This window comes from Plectrocnemia conspersa, unplaced genomic scaffold, assembly GCF_051122295.1.
Source record: "Plectrocnemia conspersa isolate PC_06_02 unplaced genomic scaffold, ASM5112229v1 ptg000009l, whole genome shotgun sequence".
Classification (NCBI taxonomy): domain Eukaryota; kingdom Metazoa; phylum Arthropoda; class Insecta; order Trichoptera; family Polycentropodidae; genus Plectrocnemia; species Plectrocnemia conspersa.
In genome coordinates, this window is record NW_028277173.1 from 15482785 (window position 1) to 15497968 (window position 15184).

Here is a 15184-nt window from a genome sequence, read left to right on the forward strand (position 1 = left end):
AAAATTTGATTGTCTTCAAAAAAAGAAACAGAACCTTGCAGTATTTTGACAAAATGAAACAAGAACTCAGCGAATCGTATCCCATCGCTCCTAAAGGAAGGCGCTGAAAAAATCAACTATCCTCATATAAAGGTATCTCAAAAACCTTTCTCAACTTTTAAGATAAAGAAGGAGTATTTATTTATTCAGAGATTTCAAATAATAAATACCAATTTAAAAATTCTGCAAACTAAAGTGTCCTATAAGAAACGGATCATCATAACAAACCGAAAATATTGGAAGATATTTTTCAGACGTCATTTACGTATAGGGAGAATGTTCACTTGCTCTTAAAAGTGATTCCAAGGTCTTTAATAAAAGTTTCTCTAGCCAAAATTTTTTCACGAAAAAAATAATCCGATGGCAAAGGGATCAAACGGGTTAAAATAAATTTAAATCACTTGCATACAGAATAAATTTAGAATTTGTTACTATCGTATTAATATCATTAATAAATAACGTGAACAGTAGAGGGCCCAAGTTGGACCCTTGAAGAACCCCCGAAGAGGAATATATATATATAATAAATCATGTAAAATATGTAAATAAATTTAATTTAAAAAGAATATTAGAATTAATAATAATATTATATTCTCAGCAACAATATTTCAAAAAAGTTAATTTTTAATATTTTACTTAAAAATGGCATTTGTATTTAAGGAAATCCTTGTTACTTATTATTTAAAAAAATATTATTAATTAAGTGAAAATTGTATCTATGAATCACACCATTTTATTTAAATAAAATATATTCTATTATTAAATCTGCTGAGTAAAAGTCTATTATGAATTGCCTCAATTAAAACTACAATTATATACAAAATTCTCAATTCACGTGGGAGAAATTAAAATAGCATCGTTATTTATTTTATTTACTCCTTTTAATTAAACTTATACATATTCACTAGCTTAAAACAGTAAACAAACACCAACTCATTAGAATAACCTTTTACAAATTTCTTTTACGCCATTTAAATCGCTTGAACATTTACTGAAACATACATATTTAAAAAATATTTTTAAAGCTTAATATATATATATATATATATTCTGACACGTTTGTATTTCATTTTTTTTCAGTAAAATTCCTTAAATAATAATTAAAATAGCTGATATATTTTTTTATATATTAGTTTTCATAAATCTAAAAGTCGAATTTTAATATAGGTAACAGTCAAATATATGTATTTTAGTTGTTTGACTTAACTGTAATAATGCCATAATATAACTATGAACATATATAATTAATACATTTAAGTAATGTTTCGACAAGCTGTGATAGGATATAGTATATACGTATTGTAGAATATGCTTCAAATAATTTTAAAAAATCATCTATCTACTGATCACCCTCTATAATATATGTAATTAGATCTTTCTCTATTGTATGAACATATATCGTTAATGGCTCATGCATTTAAAGTTATAAGCAAAGTTTGTTAAAAACCGTATGCAGTCGTTGGCCACTGCAGCCAAGTGTAAATATCTTGGCAAGGCCCGGTCACGACTCTCGAGTTACTTCTCCCTGTGCTCAACTAGCTTCATAACTTCGTATCAAGTGATTAATGTAAACCAACCCAAGGATGCGTTGCGCAACTTATAAGATAAGCCCTGAGCCTTAAACTTGGCAGCTAATTGCGTTAACCACGCTCGTGAACAGTACAACATTTTTAACCCCCACGATTGACCATTATCGCATATATTAGTATATTTACAAAGCAAATGGATTCCCTGGTGATTTATTACAAATGTCGCTTAGAGCTTCATGAAGAATTCATAACTTAAAAAAACAAGACACATATCGAATCCTTATTCAGAACATCAATCATTTCCTTGTGGAAATAGGCCTAAAACGCTTCCATTATTATTAAGGGTTGATGGCGATCGGACAAATGAGCTTCCTAAGTGTCCACTGCTAACTTGTCTACTAACGACTTCAGGACACATTGATCGTGCTTCAATACAGAGCGTCGATTAAAAGGGGACACTATGAAGATGTTTTTTTTAGTAACATACTGTTTTTGTTTGTATTATAGCTATATACTGTTGGGTCATTCCGAAAACTAATTATGCACACACATAGAAATTTGGAATACCTTGAATACGAAGCAGTCATCATCGAAGAGCCATATGGCACGACACCTGGATGAATCGTCACGGGTGATGTGCGATGCTCCTGTAATAGGGGGAGTATGTCAGAAGTTCGTGTATTTCTCACGGACACTCATATACCACACACTAAAAACACTATCTGAACATCGCCCTAGTTGCACCGTGTGAACTTACCGGACAGATGAGCAGTACACATTTTTTGGCAATTTTTAAAATTAATCAATGGGGTGTGGGGGTGAATGTGTGATACTGTGGAGGAATTATGGATGTTAAGGTATTGTGGTTGCATCCAGGCGCCGGTTTGCGCGTCATTGTCCTAGCGATACCGGAAGTGGAGCGATATGTCCTCAAGAGAGGGGCATTTGCTTGTTGAACACCTTTCAAACGCCATAAATCGCCATTGAAATATTAAAAATATTTTAAACTAATAGTTATACTACAGCTTTCAAATATATTTTTAACTTTATCTGCTAGTATATATAGATGTTTTAATTATTCAGTTCCTAACATTGCGACATTAAATTTATCATGAGAGAAGTATTTACATTTAAGAAAATTATTATTGCACTGTGCGACTGTTCTTGTAATATATACATATGTACATATATTGTCATTTCAAATGCTGCTTGTTCAATACTTTTATAACCAATAGCGTTTCATTGTATAGTTAAGGATCAAAATTCTTTGAAACACAGTCATAAATCATTATCATAGCAATTAAGTAAATAAACGTGCTATAACTGTCATAATATATTATATTAACTTAATTAAAAATATAGATTAATTTAAGTTTATAGATTCTTGTTGTGTTTTTGTTTCAACCCTTGCAAGTTTTATTGGTGTCTCGCAAAATCTTTTAAGATACAGAAGCAGTAGCAATTAAATTATCATACATATGAGTACAAAGTCGCATAAGCATAATGAGATACGATTAGTATCGACAAAGGCCGTGTGCCATAATAGCACACACGTACAGATGGGGATGGGGCAGGCTTCTGTTTCAGTTTTGATGGGGCACATCCAAGAAGCGGAATAGCCCGGCAATGCGAAGACTCGCGTTTGGCCCGACGCCAAAGAGGCGTCTTTTTGGCCTCAACAAGAGTTTAATTCTTAAAGTTAGACAATTTAATTTTCGCTGTTTGCGTTTTATTGCTGTTCTTGTTGTGCGCAAACAACCGATTCTATGGGGCAAAAGCAGAAACTGTTGCCCGTGGGCTCGCGTGCAGGATCGAACCACGTATGCGCGCCTGTGCAACTTTTCGCAATTTCTACGTGTATTTATATACGTATCTATTTTGCTACATGACGAATGCAATTGAAAAACAATTACAGCTATTCTAAAATATCGTGGAACTAACTGAAAATAAAGAGAAACCATTTGATTTTAGATTTACTCAAGAATATTTACTGGAGTAAATAAACTTTTTTTAACTACATAAAATAAAGTAATTTTTTTATATTGTAAAATAATTAATAATATAATTTTAATAATATGCTCATAATATGCTACTCATGGCTTATATTTAGTAAACTAAATAATATATTTTATTCATTAATTTATTATAAATGAATATAAATCGATACAAAAAATTATGACACATGAGCTATCGATCAAATGATATTATACACTTCCGTTTTAAGTTAAATTCAAGATAAAATAGACAAATGCCATACAATATTATTTTTTTAATTTATCAAACAAATGAAACATTCTCCGCTCAATTCTCTACTCTGTAAATCGTATCGCTTTGTTTGAACGGTGTATACGTAAACAAAGGAATATATTTAATTATAATAATAAAAATAAAATTTGAATTTGCTCCGAATTATTAACGAGCCGCCGATAATGCATTCGGTTGTTTCGACCAATAAAAAACAAGTATTTAAATATAAATCAACATGACAACGGTTTGAAATAATTATTATTTATAAATAAAATTCTGCTATTATTTATAAATAAAATTCTGCTACGCGACAATAATCTTCATTAATTCATTATGTGCTTTGTTCGATTTGACTGAATTTAAATTGTCCGGTTGCAAAATAACTACGTGTGTTATAACTATAAAAATTTAATATATACATAATGTCTTGAGGATTAGAAGAATACATTGATTAAACTAGATAAACAATCATCGTAACGAAATCTTTAAATTTTGAATTTCCGTCAACTGGTTCCGAGTCTGAAAAGTGAGTTTTTCCTTTTATAATACATAAACATTATCATTGCTTCCGATTTAATGCACATGTACGTTAGATTTTTCTGAACTAAGTACGTTTTAAACGTGAACATGTAATATATACTTAGTATGTATGAAGATTGGGGTTAATGTCGATCAAACGTATTTTTTTATCTAATGATATTTGGGGATACTATCTTTTACGAATGATCGCGTGACAATATTGTGATGCAGTCGGTCATTTAGCTTAACACATTGCATACCGTGTGCACAAATTTGTGCGTTTCAGAAACCTTGCGTTGTGTTCTACTTCTTTCATTATTTTCATTCTTGTTCACACAAATTTATTTTTTTCAATGATCATCCAGTTCACTGTTCTGCAATAACATAAAGATATATGTACATTTTTTTATCCAAAAATGAAAAATATTAAGAAACTACAATGCATACTGGTTAGCAGCGTTATAGTTATAAACCATAAACGCTATTCTAACGTAAATGTTTAATACTACTAGAATAATGTCTTTTTTATTTTTTTGTTTTGTACCGGAAAAGTTCATATTATTCAATAAAATAATAATATGCAGAAATAACTTAGTAACAATTTGTCCTAGCATGTGTAAGACGATATTTTTAAACATGTATTAATTAATTTCGGGATCACTTCAATTAAGCTTTTAAGCGTAGTTTTTGACTGAAGGTGTTCGGTTTATTTTTAGCTTTTTTTTACGAAATTTGATATGTGACTCATTACGCGCACATGTCTTCGCTCTCAATTGAGTGAGTCAAGCAATTTACATGTTTATATTGACGCGCGACGCTAATCAAACGATTCGCACGCTTTTCTGAAATGAAACCGTGACGCCGGAAGCTCTTATAAAGGCGTCGCTGGTGCGAGGCCGCTAATTGTTCTCTAGACTGACCAAACTACACAAACACCGTTATTTAGACTCATGAAGTCACGTACATAAATACTACAATACATCATAGATGATGAACATTTTCATATACAATATATGGTCTTGTGGGATTTTTATATAGTGATGCTTTCTATTTGACGTGAAAAGCTTTAAGCATGTTTGTGTATATTTAAAAATTTTAATTGAATATAATCTTACGTATTATCGCATCAGACGTTTGTATGAGGCGTAATCTCGCCACTGTGATTTATCGGCGGTCTTTCGTTGGGGCTTAGTGTCAAGTCAACCGGCCAATTGATGTCCGGAAGAAGCAGTTTGAGTTGGCGACGAAACCGCAACTTGGCCGGACCTCGACTTAAAACTTTGAACGATAATACCGTGAGACGCAACGACGGTCTCCCTCTTATCCCGCTGCTTGTGCTTCTCGGATGAACTAACTTGCTTCCGTTAATACTTGCGCCACTTTGCTTAAATTATGTTTAATAAACGTCACCTATTCACGACACAAATAAATACATACAGGGTGTATACACCATAATCTTTTCATTAAGTAGTAGACTCTTTGATTACATAATTATTGTTACTCTCACTTTTGCCGCTTCAGCTGAAATCAACGTGAAATCTTTGCTAGCTTAAAAATTCAAAGCTATGAATAATGGTCTTAGTAATAAAAAAATCACTTCCGTGGGAGTATAAACTTACGTTAACTTATTACATGATTTAATGTTGTACTTAAATTTTATTATATGCATAATTTGATCGTCTCATTATTACAATTGAATAATATTTTTTATTGATCATAGATATATGAACAATGTATCAACAACATTCATTCACTTTTATTCAACAACTTATATACAATCATCTTGTCATCTATGTTTACTAATATCCTAATTAATGTACCAAGCAAACACGGCTCAATTACACAGCGTGCACTCTAATGAATATTAATTCTTAACGACCGCCTCCAATTCCGTAGTGTCCGGTGTTTCGAAAGAACACTTTTACCACAATATCTAATGCGTCACATGCCGGATTATTATCGCAGGACACAATTGTCTTCATTAATCCTCGGATGTGTAATGGATGTGTGAAGAAAGTTGATCGTTAATAAATTGAAGAAATGATACATTCGAGCGACGATGTTTCGCGTATGTGTGGACACATACAGGAAATCGTCATAAAGCGGAGGTTACAGTGTCAAATGTGAAAAAAAACCGACACATGTTAATTATTCGACACTTCCCGAGAATCATTTACGGTTTTTTATTGAGAGATGTTTAGAAAAAATATATTGAAATAAAACATATACATTCTTAGATCACTCGCGTGCTTCTTCTTGTTCTTTCATCATTTTATGATCTTTGGAAATGCACAAAAATCATAAAAAAAGGTGCCAAATTATTCATAAATAACTATATACCTCAGCTCCAGCTAAATTGTTTGAAATAATTATCCGTAGATACGTTTTCAATCACCTTTGACAAGTTTTGCTGAACAACAGCTTGGGTTTCGTGCCGCTCGTTTCAATGTTACTGTCTGAAAATGACAAAATCTCTCGATCTGGGAATTCAAGTAGACGTCGTGTATATGAATTTTTAGAAGGCTTTTGACAAGGTTTGTCATGGATTATTAATGAAAAATATTGTCAGACCTCGGTTGCTCAAATTATTTAATTCGGTTATTCTCGAGCTATGTACGTAATGTAGTATGTAACATATAGCGACCAATTTTCAAAAGAGTATTTCACATATTCAGAGGCTCTTCAAGGATCCAACCTGGATCATCTGCTCTTCACTTTATTTATTAATGACATAAATACGGCAGTTCCGTTTTTTTTTCGTATGTATGTATATGATTTATAATTGTTTGAATGCATTTGATCTGTTACGGAATCCTTTCTACAGAGTGATTTAGATTTTCTATAGAGATGGGCTTCAGTCAATCGTCTGCTCTATAATGTCGGAAACTGCCATACTGTGACATTTTGTTGATCCCGTTCCCAATAAGATTATTCTCACTTTTTAAATTTCTCGGGAATTCCCGAAAAATTTGATGAATATAAAAACGTATGTAATACAGTTAAGTGTTGCAGATACATTATTACATATTATTCTTAAAATAACTCTTTAAAAACACATGCCTAGAAACATTCTTGTTCATGTTTTGTTAAAAATTTCAGTCGTGGAAATATTCCTCTCGTTTTGTGTTGATGTTGATTTAATCGTCAACAAGACTCAAATAGGCACTTGATTTTCTACTCTCTGTAAGGCTAAAATTGCGCTAATGATAAATTTTCAATTTCTTCAATAGATTCTAAGGATGTAATGCAGTCAGGAGGGTCCTTAAAATTCGTCGAGCCAATTATTTCTTTCACCATTTTACATATTTCTGCTTTTGAAGAACAACTAAAGAAGTCTTTTTTTTTTGACTGGTGAAAGATTCTGAATTTTGCAAATATAAAATTAATGACATCAGTGTCTGGTTTCTTTGATTATATATTTTATCTTTAATTGCCCGTTGAAATTTCGAGCTTAGTTCAGAATTACTATGTTCCAATGGTTTCAACAAAAAAATTAAGACCCTTTCATCAGTCAATAATCGTGACACAATTGTCAATAACAGTTGTTGCTACTTTACAAAAAAAAAATATAAAAATTTTTTTTTGGATTATCGAAAAAGAAAAATAGCCCTAAATCATGAGCGGGTTCTTAGATCACCAAATCAAAAATAAAACCGCCGGCCGGTTAGAGTAGATAGAAAATAACAAAATGATTGTTGGTCATTCAAATCAAATAACATCTGGCTCGTTGTTATTTTCGAGGATTCGTTACTCGACGGTTTAGTAAATATTATCCTTAAAAAAAATTCTGATAGCTAATTTTATAATGCGTATAATCTCTCTTAGTGTATTTTTTTTAAATATTTTACTTATAAATTACCATTTTACGAAATGATCTTTGTTGTTCAATATATTTGGAATATTTTTCTTCAACCCTTCATCTTAAATAAATGAAGTTTCTTTATAGAGGAATTTAAAAATATATGAATCTGTGTTGGTGTAGGGATAATTTGAATTTTATAAATATTATATAAATCTTTATAATACAACCTATTACGTATTTTTTCTGCTCCCACTAAGAGTATTAGATTATAATTTTTACAGAAGGATGGAATTTTAAAAATATACGCATTTTTTTAGAATACCATTTATTTATCTCACACAAGTGCGTCCAAGAAAGGGGATTTCTTTATTAAAATCTATCTAATCATATTAGCCGTTTAACCCTTCATGGTCGAGTGATAGAGAGAGGATGACGATTATATTTCATAACTTTCAAATTGACCATTTAAATCAGTTCTGGGGTTGGTAATTGTCAATGTCCGGTAAGTCTTGAACGGTGCTTCCTTGGTCGCGCTGATTCCTGAGACCAAACGACGGAAACAAGGGGAGACATGCTCATAATGCATCATCTAGTCACCATTGGGCAGTCTGTAAATCAATATAAAAAAATCTGAGATGCCTTCTAATCTCTAATCTCTAAAACTCTTGAATGGTCGGCAGCAAGTGGCCCCCTGGCTCAGATCCCGGCTCCTCCAATGTGTATGACATCCTCTTTCCTGCTTCCTCATTAACATTCATAAACTTAAATGCGCGCTCTAGAGTTCGCCAGTGTGCTGTAAATACACTTACTAAATCACCGACTCACATCTACACACTTACCGATGTTGTTAACCGCGACAATTGATTAACTTTTGGCTAATTTAACTGCTACGCACTCGGCTAAATACGCATGTGCATACAGGCGGTACAAAATTGACCCTTTTCGTCGTTAGTCATGGCTAACGAGATTTTAAGATTCAATAATGAAGTCATTAACTTTCAAAAGGGCTTGACCCTAAGAAGTCTATAAAACGCTATTTCCTAATAATCTTCTTGCACATTTAATAATAACATTAAAATTAAAATGTACATATGAATAAGTATGAAACGTTCATATTGAGTTTTAAATCGCTAATATATTAAACACGATTTGATTCCATATTGATTTTAATATTTTTTATGATTAATTAATCAAAAAAAATATTTTAATATAATTACAATATATATAGTATATAAATACTGTAGAAAAAATACTAATGTATAAAATAGTTAGGCGTGGTGATTTTAAAAGTATAAGTACCATGATAATATATGTATGACGTATGTACTAGTAATTCATTGGTCATTATATTTTATATTAAAATATATACATACATATGTATATTAGCTTGCAAAAAACACATCCGTATTTTTGTAAACCCTGGTTCGATTTCTCGGAACTATGTATCACTCATTTATATGTATGTTCTTGATTTGGTTACCTAGCTAATTGACCGCCAGCTTTTATAGTGAATTTTTTATATAAAATTTATGCCAAATTATCCACGATTTTGTATAAAAAAAAATCGATGTTATTGTGTGTATAAACAAAATAAATTTACAATCTATCAATTTTCTTTAATTATCAACTAAAAGACTTTTTGTTAAAATAACTACTCATAAATATGAGCTCTTAGACGTGGCTTAGGGAAGGAAATGTAGGCAATCGTATACATATATCATAAAATGGACCATTAGACACTAAAACTGCAATGTTTTTGTTTGAGGAAAGTGATGTTCGTTGATGAGAGTTAAATACATTTATTTGGGTCAGATAGGATGCACTAAGTTCGTTCTAAAATTGGTGAAAAATACAACAAAAAATGTCTCCAAGTAACTGTGCAAAATTTAATGTGTCAAATAATCTGGGGGTGATTCTTATATTGCGGAATGGAAGGTATCCAATTCATCGATGGAACATTATTATGAAACAGTATTGAACCTTTTTTTTACCCCTTCGATTAAAAATCTCTTGAACTGCAACTTCTGTATATTTCTGTACCCTTTTATCTTTTTTTATCAACCCATTCAGTAGTTTAAATCAGAATTATCTGATATTTTACTATAAATAAATAAATATATAATTTAATCATATCACAATAAATTATACACACAATTTTCTTAAAAAATCGTTGTATACTTTTTTAATATTTTAGATGATATTATTTAAATAACAATTGTAACTTTCTTACTTGAAATTGCAATTTATTTATTTTTAAAATAAAAAATGTAAAAGATAAACTTTGAATGAATTTGTTGATATTATATTTTTATAACAATCGTGGATTTAAAATCTAATAAATTCGGTATCCCCTTAAAGTAAAAATACAATAATTTAATATACTTACTGATATATTATATGTATAATATTTAAATTAATAAAAATAAGACGCATACTGTTAAATCATCGCTTGTACGGACTAGCACAACACAATGTGTATGACACAAGCGTGATTGACTCCCTGGCCATTTTCTTGATTTTATTAGTCAATTTACGTTACGAGAAGCAGTGGTACAGGACGTCGGAGATGACGGGAAGACGCGATCGAATTAACAAGAATTGTTCAGCCTCACACAACACGCCGGCCGCAGCGATAAAGTGTTGCTGTGATTATCAGTTTATATTGTCTGGTTAACCACTTAAACGCCACTTACTGTGGACGTTCCCATCGTTTATCACCATAGCCAAGGATCCTGAGGGAACGGATGACTCACATTCAAGGACGTCTTAAATTATTTTAAAGAAGTTACGATCGAGTAACGAAAATCTCACTATGTAACAATGGATTTATATCGAATCTGATCCATCGATTTATCCATATCGGATGACCCAATAAAGTATTGTCATATATATATTTAAGCGTGAAGTCATGACTATATGGTTTAGGTGTATATACACGCCATTGTAAATTTTCTCACACGAAATGTTGCATAAAATTATTATTAATAAATAATTTTTAACTGCACTATTCACTACTTAGAAAATATTATTTTTTAATTAAATACTTGTTTGTAATAATACATTACATATCAAAAATAAAACATATGGTGCTTCATTCCTGGGAAGGAGTTTCGTTATCTTCAAAACGACATGTTGTTATCAAGGGAAGCATAATATTTTATGGTCAAATTATGGGTAATTTCTAGCATCAATGGATTTAATGTATTATATAATATATGATACTTGAATCTGTACTATAAAGATAATTTATGATATCTATTTTATACCACATAATGGAAAAATAATGATCTAAAAATGTGTTTTTAATTTTGAGAAGTAAAATATGGAAAATGTGTATTAAAAAATTGGCGGTGTATAGGAAAAGTCTCCCCCGATGGCACATGAATAGATAAACAACTTAGCCGTTTCGTTTTCGTTATCGCTTTTAGATATCTCTTTGTGTAGAGAAAAATTGATAAGATCGCATAAATATACGGTGGACACTGTCGTGCCATATGGCATCACGTGCTTAATTCCAGGGGTATTGAATCGTTGTCATATTTCTAGAACAAGACTAGATTCACATAAATCGGCAATTTTCTTTCGCTTATGAGAATCCGATCAGATTCTTATAACGACTTATTTTCAATTCATTATTTTTTAAATGTCATCGATTTGCAAATCACATTTGTTGTTTATAGTCATTATTTCTATTTTTATATTTTACTGCATAGTTTACGACCCCTGGCTTAATAGTGCGCCGTTCTCATTAGCCGGCCGCACTAAAGGCTACGGACACATAAGGTATATTATGAATTCTGAGCACAAAACAAGCGATGAACACTTCGAAGTTTTATAATCCTATATAAAAAAAAAACGTTTGTAGAGCTTTTGTGGAAAATGGCCATAAGGAAAATGCCTATTGTCATAAATAACACACATGAATGATTGAGGACACGAAGCGGACACGCTTTTCCTTTGAATCATTTATGCTTTAATGATCGCTACGAATCGTCAACATTATAATATCCTATCTATTGTGTGCGCTTGTGTGTGTGTGTATAAATTATATGTGAAGGTGATTAAAAAATACTTAATATTAGGTGAAATAATATAACATATTATATTATACAGCTATTGATGCAACAGTTAAAAAAAACAACCCCCTGCATTTGATCAATTTGTTGAACATATCGGCATAACGGGGAAGCGAATTCCCATGCCTCCCACAATGCATTATTCACATCAATATGTATAGGCATCCTTCTGTTTATGTTAAACCATACAAATATAAATACGTTTATATTAATTTATTTATTGTTTGCAAATGTCAGTCAACAGGTTTACGCACATTGCGTGCTGAAAATACAAAGGGGTGTATGTGCAAACGATGGCATTCGTTAAACGGGAGAATTTTCTATTATTCGCTAATTAATTTCACTACTTTTGTAAAATATTCAGCTGGCAAATTTTTCAGTTGAATTCCAAATTATTTCACAATTAGTATATATTTGTATCATTTCCTATGGCGAGCCGCAATACGAATTTACGTAAGCATGTGACATCCGGCACATTTTGTCTTGCAAAAAAATCAGCGTTTATCCGAAACCGGATGCTGAGATCAATCTACAATACAAAAAAACTCATTTCCCATAATAAGTGATTCTACTCGGGGGCATGTGTAATAATGACGTGCTCACTGACCGTGGAGACATCCCGCGACCGTACCGCCACCAACAATGACCACTTGCTAGTTCCGTTCCAACAATGACTTATTCGAAAAAGATCATTACGTATTCACAAAGTAATTACGCCCAAAGAGTAACAGTGGAAGCTGCGAGCTTTCGGCCGTGATCGATTTGCATTATTCTCGTCCGATAACCAGGGCTACCAGTCATTCTTTGATTTCTTAGATCATATTTAATTTTTTAATAGTGACATTATATTCACAATATTACTGCTGACATTACTTATCTTGATTCAGCAGGAAAATATACTATATCTTATACATAACATTATTTTTGAGCGAAAATGACTTAATAATGTCACTGTGGCTACTATACTACGAATATCTTAATCATAAGTACTATAAAAAGCTTCGCAGATCTTTTTACCGTTGTTATTTTTTTATATATAGGATCATGATTTTTTTAGTATGAAAGCAAGGGGGTGCAACTTTTTTATTGCTGGTTATTACCATAAATTAAAAAAATATTTTTCTTCTCATACCTGCAATTTTCAACTAAACTTTATCTAGATGCTATTGTTTTATAAATAAATTTAAATAAATAAGCAGATAAATTATAAATAAATAAGCATTAATTTTAATATAGATTAAATAACGATCAATCAAAGTATTTATAAAGATTAAACTATTATTTGGATCAATGCATTCAGCTAAATCACACAGTTTTTTTTCTTTTATATAAAGTTGATAAGTATAGAAATAGCCTACCTACACTTAATGCTATAGATATGATAGAATTATTCATTTTTTTGTATCAAAACTAGTGTTTCAAACTTTTTTACTATCATAAATTTTAAAATATTATTTTTACTCGTATACCTGCAATTTTCATCTAAACATTATCTAGAAGCTCTTATTGTACAAATAACTTTATATAAATATCATTTAATTTAATATGATATTTTTTTAGAAACATATAGTTTATAAATAAATATCATAAACAATTAATATATTGAATGTATATTATCCTAAACTATTTCTAAAAGGATAAATAATATTATGTTGAGTATAAAATAGAGCCAAAATTTAAAACTTATTATAAAATAACGAATTTATTAGTTCATTTTCTTCCAAACCGAGGGATATTTTTATTTTACATAAATCGCGGATCATCGAAGGTTCCAAACGCAACTTAAGTTTGGCTATATATGTTTACATTAAAAATTAGCAAAAATTCTGTGATCTATTTAATTTATTCTTAAATATTAATGGGATTAAAATAGCTTTAGCACCTGAAATTTTTTGAAATCATCGAAAATTAACTACATATGTATTGATATAAGGAAAAAATATTATGTAGGGTCACTGAGGATAATGGAGTTTTAATGTAAATGCACAAATAGCTTTATCACAAATGCAAATATCCTAGCTGTATAAATTCACTAAATAAATATTTTAAAATAAATATATTTTCAAAATTTTTTGGGGGCTTCGCGAGGCATCATTAAATTTTAAAAAAAATACCCCAAGTGTGTGCTTATTTCGGTTTATGGATGATTCGCCACTGATTTACTTTAATTAATGTTTGGCGAAAGAAAATATCTGTTTTTTTTTTATTAATTGTAAATTATTTATAACACAATTTCAGTTATTTAGTTTGGACATATTTTTTGTTAATAATTATTGACACTATTATCATTTGCTTAATGTATTATCTAACCAAAGATTACGATAATTCATACAAACACACCTGAATTAACCAAGAATCAAAATATATATTTTAATAATTTATATATATTTTAATAATTGTAAATCTACCGAACAAAACTCTGAATATATTAAATAAGCAATAGCTGTTTTAAATTATATTTTTTTTTTATATATATATTTAGTTAATTAGCTTGGATTTTTTGTTAATGATAAATTTAGTTTAAATACCATTTTATTTCTCAAATTATTATTTTCTCAAAATAGTTTCTAAAAAAGATATACATAATTCATACAAACACGCCTCAATTATCCAAAACTTATAATATGTAATAAATTATTACATTTTTTGGTAAAGCACACACACAAATTAAATAACTTTTCTCAGTCTGGTAATAAATACAATATACTATTTTAAGAAATTGCACATAGTTTACTATACTATTTTTTACAAAATAAAAATTATTTACTATTAGAATTTTTAAGATTATTTTTAATAAATAGTTAATATTGAATATGTCTTTTAACGAAATATATTATTATAGCATCTTAATTTATATTGCACCCTCTCGTAAATTATGATATAAAATATTATTATTATTAAATTTAGAGATAAAAACTTGAAATATCATATTGTATACGTGATGAATGAGTGATTGTATATGATTTAGAAGA

The 15184-nt window shown here is 30.2% G+C and overlaps 1 protein-coding gene across 4 annotated transcripts in view; it reads left to right on the forward strand.

Annotated features, from left to right (window-relative positions):
- LOC148232030 (homeobox protein prospero-like) overlaps positions 1–15184 on the forward strand; it is a 127371-nt gene that overhangs the window by 85960 nt on the left and 26227 nt on the right. The window lies entirely within an intron of this gene.